This window comes from Pongo pygmaeus, chromosome 4 (assembly GCF_028885625.2).
Source record: "Pongo pygmaeus isolate AG05252 chromosome 4, NHGRI_mPonPyg2-v2.0_pri, whole genome shotgun sequence".
Taxonomy (NCBI): Eukaryota; Metazoa; Chordata; class Mammalia; order Primates; family Hominidae; genus Pongo; species Pongo pygmaeus.
Genome location: NC_072377.2, coordinates 114,519,365 through 114,539,128, shown reverse-complemented (window position 1 = coordinate 114,539,128; position 19,764 = coordinate 114,519,365).

Below are 19,764 nucleotides of genomic sequence, written 5' to 3'. Positions count from 1 at the left end.
TGCACATATATCAAATCATATTGTACACTTTGAAAATACACTTTTATTTGTTATTTAAATATTTTCAAAAGTTAAAAAAGACGTATTCTAAATTTTAAAGAGTAAATACAAAATGGATTGAGTGAACTCAAAGAATAAAGTTTTCTAGCATCAGGGATTGTAAAAGGGCAGCACGGTGACAGAAAGTTTTGGAGGCATCTAGAAAGTAGAGACAGCAGAACTTTGGAGAAAAAAGTGCTGGCTTGTAGACTTCCCAAAGGAGCCTTTCTCTGGACACTTCTCCCCATCACTGAAAGACAGGTTGCTGCTTGGCCCTCCTTTCATCTCACTCTTAAGGCTTAATTTATCTGGGAAAACCATCAAATTATATTCAAGTTATGGTGTAAATGTTATGCTAGCAAATAACTTTGGAACTAGATTTGACTGTGTCTTAAATAGGTAGGTAAATCATACCTCTACTACGCTGCTGGTGTCAAAGCAGTTACTGGGGTAGAACAGAGGAAGAGATAGTTTTATAAGTAGATATAGCCTATACACACACACACACACACACACACATACAAATATATACACATGTATACACACACACGCAAGTGTTCATTACTACTATTAAGCCTCATTATAGCAGTCTCCACAGACATGGAATTTCCTTAAAATAAGCATCTCTTGCAATCTCATTCATTCCTCTAATTTCTCAATCTTACACCCACAGTGTTATATGCTCCTATCTAAAAATACAGCAGCACATGTTTATGTAAAAATACCATGTCATGAAGATAACAAGAGAGGGCTCCCTTGAAAAGCGGGGTAGTAAGAAGAGAACTGAGCTGAAAATTGGGAGCTTTGGTTTCTAATTTTGCTTCTGCCTGTGATTAAGTCTGAAGATGTAACCTAGTCAAACAATGTCTCTAAGTCTCCATTTCTTCATTCGTAAATAAGTGGTTTGGACGACACGCTGTCTAAACTCCGTTTAGCACTATTGTTGTTATGTGTCTGATGACAGCTGATAGTGAAGGCTCTTTACAACAGTATGGTCCATAAATTCTTGCCTTATATTTCCTATTTTATGAAGTTCTTTCTTAAAATTTTTGAATTAAAACATCACTTATTGGGGTATCCACAAGTAGTCTTGGAGGGGAAATGCATTAAAACAAGCTAACATATCCATTTCTACTTCCTAACAACTTAAATTTTAAGTTGAAAGAATCTTTTTCTATTTAAATGAAAGCAAATACATCTCATGAAGATGCCTTCAACTATGAAAGGACCGACGAACACTATTGAGACAAAAAAAAAAAACTTGCCTCAGAGAAAAATACTTTTTTTAGTTATAAATTTATTAAAACCCAGTGGTTCTTAACCAGAAACAATTCTACCCTCAGGGGACATTTGACAATGTCTGGAGATGTCTTCGTTGCCCACTAAATCTATTGACATTTACTGGGTAGAGGCCAGGGATGCTGCTAAGCATCCCACAACGCACAGGACAGCCCCCTACAACAAAGAATTTCCCTGTCCAAAATTCCAACAGTGCTGAGGTTGAGACACCCAGATATAACCCTCTCAAGTTCACTAACCACATTATATCAAGCTTGAAATACCCAAGTTGACACCGAGACCAGGAGCCTCACCAGAAAATGTTCATTTTAGATTTGCCTAGAGAGAAACCATCTTCTCAGATAAAATTCTGTAAAAGAGTTTGGCAAAAAACTGATTACTTTTATGCATGCAGGCATTTATTCTTCTATTCTGAGTTAAAAATCCTGCAAACTCAGCTATTTTGTGTTTCACATATTGCTGTTTCATAACTTGATTTCTAAAGATTCTTTTTCAATCTGTAGCAAAAAATGTACCTAATATTAGTTATGTTATATTGAGAAATATGAAAATCCAAAAAGCTAGTCAGATTCTTAGGCATTCCTGCACACTATCATATCAGAAGGTATTAGTGGAGAGTCATGCTATGGTTTCAAGTTCCCCCTCTTCAAACTAGTTGTGTTCTCTGTAACTGATAGATTTTTGTGATGGGCTTCAGCCTTCTATTTATCTCAAATAATCACTAGTAACTGATATTTATGATGAAGAAATTGATTATTCAACAAAGAAGGAGTTTGTACAATTTTCTGAAATGAATACTGAAGACTATATTGACCAAAGATCAAATTTCTAATATTACTCATTCCTACTTTCACATGTAGTATCTTCTGTTTACAATGTGGGGATTTACATGCAAAGATGGCCACTATTAATTTATTGCTTTTTTATACAGGCATGCAACTCTCCTTTCAAGTGGAATTTATTCCTTCCTTCACCCTCTTGCATATGAGCTGGCCTAGGACTCCTTTGACCATTAAATTCAGTGGAAATGCTATCGTGCCAGTTTGGGGCCTAGACTTTAACAAAACTAGCAGTTTCTGCTTTCTTCCTCTTGGAATCCAGTCCCTGTGCTGTGAGGAAGCCCAAACAACCACATGGAAAAGTCCATAGGAAGAAGAATCAAGGCCTGTAGACAGCAGCCCCAACTGAGCTACTAGCTGGCAGCCATCAACAATTTGTTTGCCACTGAGTAAGTGAGCTTAGACATGGATCTGTCAGCCTTATTTGCACCACCCCAGGTGACACCATATAGAATAGAGACAAACTGACCACACCTAATCCTCCCCAATTTACAATTTCCATTGTTTGAAAAATTGAAATAGCCAAATTACAATCTCTAGAGTGAATAATTGTTTGTATTTTAAATCATTAAGTTTTGCGTTAAGTTTTATGCAGCAATAGACTACCAAAGCATACATCAAAGTCTGAATTAAAATGTGACTCCTATTAACAGCTTGTTAACATCATATGAAGAATACTCAATTTCTATTAATTGCAAATGTCTCATGAGTTATCTTTCTTATAAATTAGATTCCTTGGGAGCTTTGAGATGTTCAGATGTGCAAACGATGCCAACTGAATAATCTGTTGATAAGTACATAGATTTCACTGCAAAGTTTATATAGTTTTCATCACGTTTTTATGACCACAGTGTTCTACACCCAGCTTTCTGTGGTGGTATAGGCAAAACAAGAACATAGCACTATGTGAATTTGGAATCCCTGAACTTTTTTTTGTTTTTTTGTTTTTTTTGACACAGAGTTTCGCTCTTGTTGCCAAGGCTGGAGTGCAATGGCACCATCTCAGCTCACTGCAACCACCGCCTCCCAGATTCAAGTGATTCTCCTGCCTCAGCCTCCTGAGTAGCTGGGACTACAGGCACATGCCCCCACACCCGACTAATTTTTTTATGTTTTTTAGTTGAGATGGGGTTTTGCCATGTTGGCCAGGCTGGTCTTGAATGCCTGACCTCAGGTGATCCACCCACCTCGGCCTCCCAATTTGCTGGGATTATAGGTGTAAGCCACCTCGCCTAGCGTTTTGTTGTTTGTTTTATTTGTGTGTATGTGTGTGTGTGTGTGTTTTTGTAGCGACAGAGTCTTGCTCTGTCACCCAGGCTGAAGTATAGCAATGCGATCATCGCTCACTGAAGTCTATACCTCCCGAGCTCAAGGGATCCTCTTGTCTCAGCCTCCCAAAGTGCTGGGATTACAGGCATGAGCCAGCACACCCAGCTTAGATTCCTTGATCTTTTACGTGGCAGTTACTACCATAATATTGACTCCCTCCACTCAGCAAAGTAATGACTCTGAACCTATATCCTGTAAAGAAGCACAGTCAGAAAAAAGTTGGTGTGGGACTATAATGCAGAGCCACTTGAGTTTGTCTTTGTAGGCAGTCATCATTGCTACTTTCTGCTGACTTTTTATTTTGCCCTCACCATCCCTGAGTCAGCAAGCATTTAATCAGATGGTTTCACATATCAATCTATACTTCATATTTTAAGTACAACTTAAAGAGTCTACTTTAGGGTGAAAGTACTAAATTTGAAATGTCTCTTCTTGTTTTATAAGAACACCCAGAACATTAATAACATTTGTAAATTCTAGTTGGTTGTTCTGATGTTCTTCAAACTATGATTCAAACTGGTAAAGGATTATTTTATCAGAAACTACAATCAATTCCAACGATTACATTTTTGGCTAATTTTTATCAAATGCAATACCAAGTCTAGATGCCAGAAGTCATGGACTATAATAACATCTACCTAAACTTACACACTTTAGAAAAGATAAAATATTGAATGAAAATATTTGGAGTAGACAATATACATCTATAAATAGCATTTATTTTTTGAATCACTATATATTGAATATGGAAGGCATAGGTAAAACTTAAAAACAGGTAGCGTATCAGGAAAATGCATCCTTTTCACTAACTGCAGTAACTGGAGCCACCAAAGTATAGAGCAGTAAGCATTTCTGTTGATTTCTCTGTGGCCTCTAAATAACCTGGTAGATGCTTGAACAGATAAAAACAGAAAGTTTCAATTTTACCCAGCTAAAGAAAGGCATTCACAATGAATGTAACTAGACTTTGGTTTCAGAGACAAGAACTTGATGATTCATAAAGCTTTGTGAAGTGTGGTTACTGCAAGACTTGGAGTAGTTTGAAAGAAACTTGTGACTTCTAAAAGCAGCTGAGAGAAAGGTCAGCAGACTGGACCATTGGAGTAAGTTGTCCAAAGAATCTGAAAATTTCTACTGAATCAATCAACTAGAATGGGGAATTTAAATGAAACAGGTTATTTGGAGGCACCACATTCCAAATGACCCAATCTCATTCTGCTTATATTTGCTTAACTATGCCTTTCGTTGATTAGTTATGTGTATACCACTACTACGATATGTTTAATTCATAAATTGGGTAGCCTCTCAGCATCATCTTTGGAAATAATTATATGTTATAAATAAGTGTAATAAACATTGTTTTTTATATTGTACTAAGCACATTTAACATGAGATCTACTCTTTAAACAACTTTTTAAGTCTAAAATATTCTCAAGTATAGGCTAATTGCTTTTGTTTTTATTCAGTTTTCTCACATCATTGTAACCAGAAGATAATAAAAGTTCTATGAAATCAAAAAAGCACCTCTTCTATCATTAAATTTATTATGATTATGCAACCATCTGGGATGAGGCTGTGAACACAACTGGTATTCATCAGATGTCTGAGGACTGTGATGTCAATGAGAAAAGTGTTTAGTGCTTCCCTTGGCAAATGAACAAATACTATTGGAGGTAACAGAGTATAACGTCTAGGAGTGTGGGTTCTGACCTGGGTGTAAGCCGCAGCTCTGTCATTTTAGAAGCTACTGCCCTGGTGCAACTTCACTTCCCTGAGCTATTGTATCCTTATCTACAAAACAGATATAAATGTGGTAAATTTGTAGGTTTGCTTTGATGATTCAGTGAGAAGATGCAAGTGTGAAGAATGTTAACATATAAATATTTAGAGCCCCTTCCCTTCCTTTACCCACCAGGGATAAATGTATAAGTAAAAACAGGTTAGGTTTTTTGTGATAACAAACAACCTCCACCATCTTCAGCTAAGTTGTCTGCAGACAACTCTCTGAGGAGCTGTCCTCCACTGTTGGCTCAGCATTTTCTGCTCTTTGGATCTTATGGCACCTCTATATCAACACATGCTTTCACAACATGCTAGCAGGAGAACAGAATGCTAGAGAGTCAAGCACCCATGGTTGATATTTCCACCCAAAATTAATGCATGTTTCTTCTGTTTTCACTATATTGGTCACGGCAGTCACGTGGCCACACCTAAGTTCAGGAGCTGAGCAGTGTAATATTGTATGTACTTGGAAATAGAGGAGAAACACATATTAGTAAACATTAGTATTGCCCACCACAGTGAATTTTTGACTTTGTCATAGCCTCTGTGTTTATTCAAGATAACACATGAAGACAAAAACTAGGGAGTGAATTGAAATTAAATTGGAAATAACAGACAAAAGGGATGACATGGCTGAACTTATAAGAGAGTTCTGAGGACTTTCATGTAGAGAGAGAAAAACTTCAGAGACAATTCGGGGGCGGGGGCAGGTGCTCAAGTGGAAAGACATTAGAAGGAGAGTGAGGAGGAGGATTCTAAGAATTTTTACTGTGCTTTATGACCATGACTTCTGTTTTGAATTTTTTTGAGGAAATTATTTATTTAAATTATGTTCTAATTGTTTTGAACACTGGATTGATGTTTCTATGAATATACTGTCAGGCTGAGCCTGTGGTTTGTATGTTTATACATATAATGTTTTAGCATGATATCACAAATAAATTGTTCAATAAATGATATCAGTTGGGAATTCTCTTTGATTCAAATTTTAAAATTGGCTTAAAGGAAAAGTTTATTTTTCTTGTATAAGTAGAAATCTATTTTTAAGTAACTACTATTGGTTAAACATCTCACTGATGTTGAAATATAGCTATTTCTCCTAATCTTTGCCTATGCGGGAGGAAAATATAAAAATCTGTAACTATGACTATTATGATGAACAATTAAATAACTTTTTATTGATGTATAAGAGACATACATAGCTTCAGGGTATATGTGATAATCTAATACATTCATATAATTCATAAAGCTCAAATGAGTATACTGGGAATATCCGTCACCTTAAATATTTGTCTTTTCTCTATGCTGGAACCATTCAAGTTCTTCTCCTCAAGCAAATTTGAAATGTACAATAAATTATTTTGAACTATAATCCCCCTACTGTTCTAATACCAGGTCTTATTTCTCTATCAGTCGTATACTTGTATCTAATTATAAAATTCTCTTCATCACCCCCATCCCCTGCCTTTCCAAGCCTCTGGCAACCACTAAGCTACTCTCTATCTTTATGAGGTCCACATTTTTAGCTCCCACATATGACTAAGAATCTGTAATATTTTTCTTTTTTTTCTCCTTTTTGAGACAGAGTCTCCCTCTTTCATTCAGGGTGGAGTGCAGTGGTGCTATCTCAGCTCACTGCAGGCTCCACCTCACAAGCTTAAATAATCCTCCCTCTTCTCAGCCTCCTGAGTAGCTGGGACCACAGGTGCATGCCATCACACCTGGCTAATTTTTGTATATTTTTGTAGAGATGCGGTTTTGCCATGTTGCTGAAGCAGGTCTGTAACTTCTGGGCAAAAGCAATCCACCTACCTTGACCTAACGAAATGCTGGGATTACAGGCTACTTGGTTTGTTTCATTTAACATAATGACTCATGTTCCATCAGTGTTGGTGCAAATAACAGGATTTCACTATTTTTTATGGCTGAATAATATTCCATTGTGTATATATATCATATTTTCTTTTTTTTTGGAAGTTGTCAAGATATTCACAATTTTTTTTTATTTTTTATTTTTATTATACTTTAAGTTCTAGGGTACATGTGCACAACATGCAGGTTTGTTACATATGTATACATGTGCCATGTTGGTGTGCTGCACCCATTAACTTGTCATTTACATTAGGTATATATCCTAATGCTATCCCTCCCCCCTCCCCCCACCCCAGGATAGGCCCCGGTGTGTGATGTTCCCCACCCTGTGTCCAAGTGTTCTCATTGTTCCATTTCCACCTACGAGTGAGAACATGTGGCGTTTGGTTTTCTGTCCTTGCGATAGTTTGCTGAGAATGATGGTTTCCAGCTTCATCCATGTCCCTACGAAGGACATGAACGCATCCTTTTTTATGGCTGCTTAGTATTCCATGGTATATATGTGCCATATTTTCTCAATCCAGTCTATCATTGATGGACATTTGGGTTGGTTCCAAGTCTTTGCTATTGTGAATAGTGCCATAATAAACATACATGTGCATGTGTCTTTATAGCAGCATGATTTACAATACTTGGGGTATATCCCCAGTAATGGGATGGCTGGGTCAAACGGCATTTCTAGTTCTAGGTCCTTGAGGAATCGTCACACTGTCTTCCACAGTGGATGAACTAGTTTACAGTCCCACCAACAATGTAAAAGTGTTCCTATTTCTCTACATCCTCTCCAGCACCTGTTGTTTCCTGACTTTTGAATGATCGCCATTCTAACTGGTGTGAGATGGTATCTCATTGTGGTTTTGATTTGCACTTCTCTGATGGCCAGTGATGATGAGCATTTTTTCATGATACATCACATTTTCTTTATCCATTCATCTGTTGATGTGCATTTAGGGTGATTCCACATTTTGGTCATTGAGAATAATGCTGCAATAAACATGGGAGTTGTGATGGTTAATGCTGAGTGTCAATTTCATTGAATTGATGGATACAAAGTATTGATCCTGGGTGTGTCTGTGAGGGTGTTGCCAAAGGAGATTAACATTTGAGTCAGTGGGCTGGTAAAGGCAGATCCACCCTTCATCTAGGTGGGCACAATCTAATCAGCTGCCAGCATGGCAGCAATATAAGCAGGCAGAAAAATGTGAAGAGAGAGACTGGCCCAGCCTCCCAGCCTACATCTTTCCCCCATGCTAGATGCTTCGTGTCCTCAAATATCAGACTCCAGGTTCTTCCATTTAGAAACTCAGACTGGCTCTTCTTGCTCCTCAGCATGAAGACAGACTACTGTGAGACTTTGTGATCATGTGAATTAATACTTAATAAACCCTCCTTTATATATAAACATATTCTATTAGTTCTGTCCCTCTAGTAAACCCTGACTAATACAGATTTTGGTACCAGGAGTGGTTCCAGAGGAAAAGAATATTAAGGATGAAGTTCTTTCGTTGGTTTTGGGGTTTCTGGAGTTGGCTGCTTAATATTAGTAAACCCGATAATGCTAAGGACTCTAATTCTAATAGTATGGAGAACATTGATGGTCTTTGGCATGAACTATTTAGAGAGTTATACAAAATAAATGCATTTGACACTCCTGATTCACCTCTCATGAGAGACAAGGAGTTTAGTGACTCTATATATGATACCTTTGACCATATGTGGAGAACCAAGGAGTATAATGAAGCTGGTTGTTTGCTCCTAAGTTCAGTGGACAAAGTGATGAAAGAAAATGATAAACTCAGGGATTCTATCTCCTGGTTTCAGAAGCAGATACTGAGCCTCAAATCTGCTAAGATTGCCATGAGTCAGCATCTTATATCCTGTAGAGAAAGAGCTGAAATTGTGGAAACTCAGACACAAGCTCTTATCATGAGAGTAGCTGACCTGCAATGAAAGGTTCATGCACAGCCTCACCAGGTGTCTACTGTTAAAGTGAGGGCATTGATTGGAAAAGAAGGGGACCCTGCAACATGGAATGGGGATGTATTCAAGGACCCTGATGAGGCTGGGGACACTGAGCTTATAAACTCTGATGAAACTTTTTCGCCAGAAGAAACAGCTTCCCCATCCCCAGTAGTGGCAACATTCCCTTCCCAACCCATGCTGCCATCAGCCTTTCCACCTTTGTCTGAGGAGATAAACCTTGCACTGCCTGAAGCCAAACACTGATGGCCTCCCCTTAGGCAGTTGCCAGGCAAGATAATGTTGATTCTCCTCAGGAGCCACCCCCAGAACCCCTGTTTACTTCTAGACCTATAACTACACTGAAGTCCTGGTGGGCCCCTAGAGGGGAGGTTGAGAATGTGACCCATGAGAAGGTGAGCTACACTCAGAAAGAACTGTTTGAGTTTTCTAATTTATATAAACAGAAATCTGAAGAACAAGCATCAGAATGGATATTAAAGGTGTGGGATAATGATGGAAGGAACATAGGGATGAATTAGGCTGAATTTATTGATTTGAGACCACTAAGTAGGGATTCTGCATTTAATGTTGCAGCTCAGAGAGGTAAAAAAAAAAAAAAAAAAAAAAAAAGGTTCTAATAGTTTATTTGCTTGGTTAGCTGAAATATGGATTAAAAGATGGATTGAAAGATGGATATTAGAAGAAGGTAGTCATTAATACCAGCTATGACCACATGGTCAACTGCAGAAACAAGGACTTTAATTGTCATATTTCCTACTTTTGTTAAAAACGTGTTTGTGTATGTATATGCTTGTACTAAGAGAATATCTTCATTTTATTTCGTTTCTCCTTTATCATGTGACATAAGATTTATTGGCTTCACATCAGCGTTTAAGTATTGTTAACTTTATTTAATTGTATTTGGGTTGGGGATTGGTGCATTTCTGGTTGTACAAAGGATAGTTGTATTATGTTAGACGCAGTTATGAGCTTATTGTCTTTATTCGAAGATTATGTATAATCTCAGAAGATGTGTAAGCATTCACGTTGACAAGGGATAGACTTGTGATGGTTAATAGTGAGTGTCAACTTGATTGGATTGATGGATACAAAGTATTGATGGTGGGTTGCGTCTGTGAGGGTATTGTCATTTGAGTCAGTAGGCTGGGAAAGGCAGACCCACCCTTAATCTGGATGGGCACAATCTAATCAGCTGCCAGCATGGCTAGAATATAAGCAAGCAGAAAAATGTGAAAAGAGAGACTGCCCTAGCCTCCCAGCCTACATCTTTCTCCCATACTGGATGCTTCCTGCCCTCGAACACTGGACTCCAAGTTCTTCAGTTTTGAAACTTGGACTGGCTCTCCTTGCTCTGACTCAGCCTGCAGACAGCCTATTGTGGAACCTTGTGATCATGTGAGTTAATACTTAATAAACTCCCATATATATATATATATTCCATTAGTTATATGGAATATATATATTATATATATATATATTCCATTAGTTATATGGAATATATATATTATATATATATATTCCATTAGTTATATGGAATATATATTATATATATTCCATTAGTTATATGGAATATATATTATATATATTCCATTAGTTATATATAATATATATTATATATATTCCATTAGTTCTGTTCCTCTAGAGAACACTGACTAATACAGGAGTGCAAATGTCTTTTGATATATTATTTTCTTTTTGGGGGGTATATACCCAACAATAAGATTTATGGATCATATGGTAATTCTATTTGTAGTTTTTTGAGGTAGCTGTATATTGTTCTCCATAGTAGTTTTACTAATTAATTAGTAATTGTACTAATTTACATTTCCACAATAGTGTATGAGGGTTCTCCTTTCTCTGGATCCTTGCCAGTGTCTGTTATTGCCCATCTTTTTGATAAAAGCCACCTTATGGTCAGATAATATCACATTGTGATTTTGATTTGCATTTCTCTGATGATTAGTGATGTCGAGCATTTTAAAATATTAATGTCGGCCATTGGATGTCTTTTTGTGAAAAAATACCTATTCAGTTCTTTTGCTCATTTTTAAATTGGATTATTTGAGTTTTTGCTATTGAATTGTTTGGGCTCCTTATATATTCTGGTTATTAGTCTCTTGTCAGATGGGTTAGTGTGCAAACATTTTCTCCCATTCTGAGTTTTTTTTTTCACTTTGTTGGTTGTTTCCTTTGCTATGCAGAAGCTTTTTAGCTTGACATAATCCCATGCATCTATTTTTGCTTTGGTTTCCTGTATTTTTTTTTTTTTTTGAGACGGAATCTTGCTCTGTCACCAGGCTGGAGTGCAGTGGCATGATCTCGGCTCACTGCAACCTCTGCCTCCCGGGTTTAAGCAATTCCTCTGCCTCAGCCGCCCAAGCAGCTGGGACTACAGTCATGCGCCATCATGTCTTGCTAATTTTTTGTATTTTAGTAGAGATGGGGTTTCACCATGTTGGCCAGGATGTTCTTGATCTCCTCACCTCATGATTCACCTGCCTTGGCCTCCCAAAGTGCTGGGTGTTTTTTTTTTTTTTTTGTGACCTTATTCAAGAAATCTTTGTCCAGATCAATGTCCTGGAGGATTTCTCCAAAGTTGTCTTCTAGTAGTTTCATAGTTTAGGTATTTGATTTAACTCTTTCATCCATTTTGACTTGATTTTTTTGTATAGTGAGAGTTATGAGTCTATTTTCATCCTTATGCATATGGTCATCCAGTTTTCTCAGCACCATTTATCTAAGAGATTGTCCTTTCCCCATTTCATGATCTTGGTGCCTTTGTCACAAAGATTAGTTAGCTGTAAATGCATGGGTTCACTACTCTGGGTTCACTACTCTGTTCCATGGGTCTATGTTTCTGTTTTTATGCCAGTACCATGCTAATCAATCTGTTTACTCTAGATTTGTAGTAAATTTTACAGTAGGTACAATAGGTAGTGTAATGCCTCTAGTTTAATTCTCTGATTAGGATTGCTTAGGTTATTGGGCTCTTACTGGTGTCTATATAAATTTTAGAATTTTTTTTCCTATTTCTGTGAAAAATGTCATTGATAGGAATTGCATTGAATCTGTAAATTGCTTTTGATAGAAGTGTCATTCTTCCAGTTCATTAATATGCAATGTATTTATTTTGATGTCCTCTTCAATTACTTTCATCAGTGTTTTATAGTTTTCCTTGTATAGATGTTTTACTTCTTTGGTTAAATTGACTCTTAATTAATCTATATTCATTGTAGCTATTGTAAATGGGTTGCTTTCTTGATGTCTTTTTCAGATTGTTCACTGTTGCCATATATAAATGCTTCTGATTTTTGCATGCTGATTTTGTATTACTGCAACTTTACCAAATTCATTTATAAGCTCTAACAGTTTTTTGGCAGATTTTTTTGATTTTTTTGTAAGTACTAGATTATGTCATCTGAGAACAAGAATAATTCAACTCCTTTCTTTCAGTTTGAAAACCCACTATTTCTTTCTCTTGCCTACTTGTTCTGACAAGAACTTCCGATTATATTGAATAAAAGCATTGAAAGTGGGCATCCCTGTCTTGTTACAGATCTTAGAGGAAATGTCTTCAATTTTTCCCCATTCAGTACAATGTTATCTGTGGGTTTGTCACATATAGTCTCTTATTTTGAAGTATCTTGCTTCTATTCCCAGTTTGATGAGTGTTTTTAATCATAAACGGATGTTGAATTTTATCAATGCTTTTTTGGCATCTATTGAAGTATTCATGTTTTTGTTCTTGGTTCTGTTAATGTTATGTATCAGCTTTATCGATTTGCATATGTTGAACCATCCTTGCATCCCTAGGATGAATCCCACTTGATCATGGTGAATAATCATTATATTGCATTGTTGAATTTGATTTGCTAGTATTTTGTTGAGGATTTTTGCCTCTATGTTCATCAGTGATATTAGCTAGTAGTTTTCTTTTCTCACCGTGTCCTTGTCCAGGTTTGGTTTCTGGGTAATGCCAGCCTTGTACAAAGAGTTTGTAAGTATTCCCTCCTCTTCTATATTTTTGAGGAGTTTGAGGATTGAGGATTGAGAATGGGTATTAGCTCTTTTTTACACATTTGGCAGAATCTAGCAGTAGCAGTGAAGCCATCAGGTCTTGGGCTTTTTGTTTGTTTTTTTTCATGGGAGACTTTTCATTACAGCTTTTATCTCATTATTCATTATTGATTTATTGGGGTTTTAGATTTCTTCATGGTTCAATCTTGGTAGGTTATATGTGTCCAGGAACTTACTCATATATTCTAAGTTTTCCAATTTTTTTGGCAAATAGCTGTTCATAATATTTTTTAATGATTTAGTGTATTTCTATGGTCTCAGTTGTTATTTTTCCCTCTGATGTTATTTACCTGAGTCTTCTTTTTATTCTTAATCTAGCTAAAGGTACTTTTTTTTATCTTTTTGAAAAATCAAATTTTGTTCCATCGCTCTTCTGTACTTTAAAAAAAAATTTCAATTTTATTAATTTCCGCTCTGATCTTTATTATTTCTTTCCTTCTACTAATTTTGGGTTCAGTTTATTCTTGCTTTAGTGGTTTATTGAGGTGCATCTTTAGATTTATTTCTTGAAGTCTTTCTACTATTTTGATATACATGTTTATTGCTATAAAATTACTTTTTAGTACTGGAACTTACAGATTTGGATATGTTGTATTTTCATTTTCACTGGTTTCAATAAATTTTAAAAATTTTGTTAATTTCTTCATTGATCTATTGGTAATTCATAAGCATGTTTAATTTCCATGTGTTTGTGATATTTCTGAGGTTCTCTTGTTATTGATTTGTAGTTTTATTCCATTCTGGTCAGAAAAGGTACCTGATATAATTTCTAAATTTTTTAATTTCTTCAGACTTGTTTTGTGGCCTAAGATATCTTTTCTGAAGAATGTTCCATGTGCTGAAGAAAAGAATGTGTATTCTGCAGTAGTTGGGAGAAATGTTCTGAAAGTGTCAGTTAGGCCTATTAGATGTATTGTATAGTTTAACTCTGATGTTTCCTTATTATTTGCTATCTGGATGATCTGTCCATTACTAAGAGTGTGGTGTTAAAGTCCGCTGCTATTCTCATACTGAAGTCTTTCTTTCCCCTCAGACTTTTTCATGTTTGTTTTTTATACTTGGACGCCTCAATTTTTAGTCCATAAATACTTATGATTGTTTTGTCTTCTTACTGAAATGACCCCTTTGTTACTGTGTAGTGAAATTCTTTGTTTCTTTATACCATTTTAGATTTGTAGTCTATTTTACCTTGTATTAGTATAGCAACTCCTGCTCTTTTTTGATTTCCAGTTGCATGGAATATCTTTTTCCAATCCTTCACTTTCAGTCTGTGTGTCCAGGTAAAGTGGATATCTTATAGGAAGCATATAGATGGGTTTTATTTATCCATTTAGCCACTGTATGCCTTTTAATTGGAAAATTGCATCCATTTATATAAAATGTTATTACTGATAAGTAAAAACTTACTACTGCCATTTCTCTGCTTGTTTCGTGGTTGTTTTGTAAATTATCTCTTTCTTTCTCCTTTCTTACCCTCTTCCTTAATGGCTAAGTGATTTTCTTTGGAAGTACGTTTTAATCTGTTGCATTTTATCTTTAGCAAATCTATTACAGTTTTCTGCATTGTGGTTACCATGAGGCTTGCAAAAACCATCTTATAGATATAATGTTATTTTAACGAGATGACAACTTATCTTAGATCAAAAATAATAGAAACAAAAGGAAAATGAAAAAAGTCTACACTTTAACTCCATCTCCCCGACATTTTACTTTTATATTCAACTTACATATTTTTATATTACTTATCTCTTAATAGGTTGTTTGTAGCTATTATTGTTTTGGTGGATTTATCTTTGGGGCTAGAGTTATGAGTGTATTGCCCACCACAATTACAATATTAGAGTATTGTGGGTTTGTCCAGTTACTTAATTTTACCAGTGGTTTTATAACTTTAAATGTTCTGTATGTTTTTTATTATTTTATTTTTGCACATTGGTGTTGTATTAGTCCATTTTCACAATTCTATAAGGAACTACCTGAGACTGGGTAATTTATAAAGAAAAGAGTTTTGATTGACTCACAGTTCCATATGGCTGGGGAGGCCGTGGGAAAATTACAATCATGGCAGAAGGCTAAGAGGAAGCAAGATATGTCCTACATATGGTGGCAGGACATGGGAGAGGGGGGAAGTGCCACAGTTTTAAACCATCAGATCTCAAGAGAACTCACTACCGTGAGGACAACATGAGGGAACTGCCTCCATGATCCAATCATCTCCCACCAGGTCCCTCCCTTGACAAGATATTTGGGGATTACAGTTCGACATGAATTTTTTTTTTTTTTTTTTTTTTTTTGAGACAGAGTTTCTCTCTTGTTGCCCAGACTGGAGTGCAATGGCGTGATCTCAGGTCACTGCAACCTCCGCCTCCTGGGTTGAAGCGGTTCTCCTGCCTCAGCCTCCCGAGTATCTGGGATTACAAGTGCCCACCACCACTCCCAGCTAATTTTTGTATTTTTAGTAGAGATGGGGTTATGCAATGTTGGCCAGGCTGGTCTCGAGCTCCTGACCTCAGGTGATCCACCCTCCTCGGTCTCCCAAAGTGCTGGGATTACAGACATGAGCCACTGCACCTGGCCTCAACATGAAATTTGAGTGGGGATACAGAGCCAAACCATATCAGGTGTTTTATTCTTTCAGCTTAAAGAACTCTGGTTAGTATTTCTTCTAAGACAGGTCTCATGGTGGTGAATTCTCTCAGCTTTTGTTTGTCTGGGAAAGACTTTATCTCTCCTTCATATTTGAAGGATAACTTTTCTGGGTACAATATTCTTGAATGACAGTATTTTTCTTTCAGCACTTTAAAAATTTCATTTCACTTTCCCCTTGCCTGTATGGCTTCCTTTGAGAAGCCTGTTGCCAGACCAACTGGAACTCCCTTTCGTTATCTGCTTCCTTTCTCATGCTGCTTTTAGGATTCTCTCTTGTTCTGAACCTTTGAGAACACGATTATTATATACCTTGGGATTGTCTTGTTTGAGTATCTGTCTGGTGTTCTCTGACTTTCCTTTACCTGAATATTTTATCTTTCTCAAGTTGAAAAATTTTTTATTATTTATTTAAATAAATTTTCTACCCCTATCTCTTAATCAATTCCCTCTTGACCATCAATAATTGTTAGATTTAATTCTTTGAGGTAATTTTCTATATATTCTAGGAGGTCTTCATTCATTTTTACTTTTTTTCTCTCTCTCTTCTGACTGTGTGTTTTCAAGTAGCCTGTCTTCAATTTTACTGATTCTTTTCTCTGCTCGATTCCTTTGCTGATGAAAGCCTCTAGTGAATTTTTTAGTACAACAAATGTGTTTCTCCGTTCCAAGGATTTCTGTTTGATTTTTTAAATTATTTTAATATCTTTGCTTAGTTTCTCTGATAAATTTCTGAACTGCTTTTTTGTGTTATTTTGGAGGTCACTGAATTTCCTTAAAACTACTACTTTCAATTCATGGTCTGAGAGCTCACATATAGCCATATCAATAGGGTCAGTTACTGGTTTTTTGCTTTGCCCATTTGGAGAGATTATGATTTCCTGTTTGCTGTTGTTTCTTGTGCATATATGTCTATGTCTTTGTATTAAAGAATTTATTCTAATCTTCTCTGTCTGCCTTGTTTTGCTTTTTATTGGATATGTTTTTCATAGAGATCCCTTTATCTCTTGGTCATTGCCTCCACCCCCAGCCAGATCCTTAAGTCCAGGTTTGCTTTGCCTCTGGTAAAGGATTTGAACATTAACCTTTCCTAATGGGGAAGGATTGTAAATAGCGTGTCCCAGCAGTGTGAAAAGGCTGGTGAGGGAGTTGCTCCCACGGACCTATGAAACAAACTTCCTACAGTATGGTGCTGCTAAACAGCCACTCTGATTTGGCATCTCCTTTGGCTGAGTTATAAAGCAGAGTTTCCAGGACTGGGGATGGTATTTCTGCCTCCCCGCTTTTTCTCTGCCTGTTTTCAGGGATATTTCTCCTTTCTGGCACCTGAGATGTTTCTTATGGGTTAAGGCAAGGACAAATATTCTGCCAGGGAATTCGAGAAGGTGAGAAAGTTGTTGTCTACCTTGATATCACTTTTTTCAGGGTGAGAGCAGTGAGTTGGCGCAAAATTCTCTGTATACCTGGTACTGGGAAGAATGGGAAGGAGGGGTGTCATGGATGTGGAATTTTGGTTCTCATACAATCATCTCTATGTTTTTTCACTTCTCTGTGGCCCCAGGAATTGTCTTATGTTTATGTTTGGGTTTGGGGATATTTCAAGTACTAATCTCAGCACTGTATATATGTTTTTTGTTTTCTGGGGTTATTGATGGGGGGTTCCAGCTTGCTTCTATGCTGCCATTTTGGAACTGGAAGTCCCCTCATTTTTAATTGCTCTAGAATGACAGAAAACCCTTAGGAGAGAGAGGGAAGAGAAAGATGGCAGAATAGAATCCACCAATCACCCCCACACCATCACAAGGACACCAAGTTAACAGCTATCTACATAGAAAAAGAAAAAAAAACTTCATGAGTACCAAAAATCAATTAAGCACTCATAAAAACAGTCCTGAATCACTGATGCCACCCCTTTCCAACACCCAGCAGTGGCAGCATGGTGCAGAGTGTCTCTGGGCCCTGGGGGAGAGAGAACACAGCAATTGTGTGGCACTGAACTCTGTGCTGTCTAGTTAGAGCAGAAAGGAAACCCAGACCAAACTCAGCTGATGCCCACACATGGAGGGAGCTATTAAACCAGCCCTAGCCAAAAGGGAATCACCCATCCCAGTGGTCCAAATGTGAGTGCTTGCAAATCTTGCTACTGAGGTCTACAGTACTCTGAATCTCCAAGTAAACTCGAAAGGCAGTCTAGGCCATAAGGACTGTAACACTTAGGTCTTAGGTGAGTCCTAGGGCCAAACTAGGCCCAGAGACAGTGGACTGAGGTGGCATGCAACATACTGAGAAACCAATTGGGCCAGCCAAGGGAGTATTGGTATGACTCCTTGCCTAACCCCAGGCTGCACAGCTTGTGGCTCCAAATCTTCCACTTGAGGAGAGGAGAGAGAAGAGTGAGGAGGACTTTGTCTTGCATCTAGGATGCCAGCTCAGCCACAGCAGAATAGGGCATCAGTCAAAGTCATCAGGCCTTGTTCTAGGCACTGGATCCCAGACAACATTTCTAGATACACATTGGGCCAGAAGCGAACCTGCTGCCTTGAAAGAAAGGACCCACTCCTGGTTGCATGCATTGCCTGATAACTGAAGAGCCTTTGGGACCTGAATAACCAGCAGCAATAACCAGGTACTACATCAAGGGCCTTGAATGAGCCTCTGAGACTTTCTGGCTTCAGGTGAGACTCAGCACATTACCAGCTGTGGTAACTACAGAGGAAAACTTCTGCTTGAGAAAAGCAGAGGGAACAGTAAAGGAGACATTGTCTTGCAACTTAGGTACCAGCACAACCTCAGGGGGCTAGAGTACCAAGAGGAATCTTGGGGTCCCTGATTCCAGGACTTGACTCTTGAATGGCATTTCTGGACCTGCCCTGGGCCAGAGGGGAGCCCACTGCCTTGAAATGTGAGTCCTGGGCCAGGCAGTGTTCATGAAAAGCTGACTTAGGAGACTTTGGGTCTCACGGCAACAAGTGGCAGTAGTCTGGCAGTACTCCTTGGGCCTAGGGTGGCAGTGGCTATGGGGTGAGCCTCCTCTGCCATTAGAAAGGGGAGGGAAGAGTGGAAAAACACTGCATCTTGTGGTTTGAGTGCTAGCTCAGCCACAAGACAATAGAACACCAGGTAAACTTCTAAGGTTTTTGATGACTCCCTAACTCCCAGATGGTGCTTCACCTCACTGCCCTGAAGGGAAGGGCACAGGCCTGGCTGGCTTTGCCACCTGCTGAATGTAAAGCCCCAGGACCTTGAGTGAACATAGGCAGTAGCCAGGAACATAGGCAGTATCCAGGAACATAGGCAGTAGCCAGGAACTGGTCTTGGGTGAGATCCTGTTCTGTACTGGTTTCAGGTCTGACCTAGCTCAGTCATAGTGATTATGGCCACAGGGGTGCTTGTGTAACTCCACCCCCAGCTTTAGATGCCTCTGAAGAGAGAGAGAGAGAGAGACTCTATGTGTTTGGGGGAAAGTAAGGGAAGAGAAAAATAATCTCTGCCTGGTAATCCAGAAAATTCTCCTGGATCTTGTCCAAGACTATCAAGGCAGTACCTCTGCAAGAACCACAGTGTTGCTGGGCTTGGGGTGCTCCTAAAACAGATACAGCTTAGATCACAACACTTAAGTCCTTTCGGATATATAAAAAGCCTCCCCCCAAAAAACAGCTAAATATAAGCCCAGACAGTGAAGACTACAATAAACACCTAACCCCTCAATGCCCAGATACTGAAGAATATTTGCTAGCATCAACACCATCCAGGAAAACATAACCTCACCAAATGAACTAAAGAAGGCACCAGGGACCAATCTTGGAGAAACAGAGATATATGACTTTTCAGAGAGAGAATTCAAAATAGCTGTGTTAAGGAAATTCAAAGAAACTCAAGATAACACAGAGAAGGAATT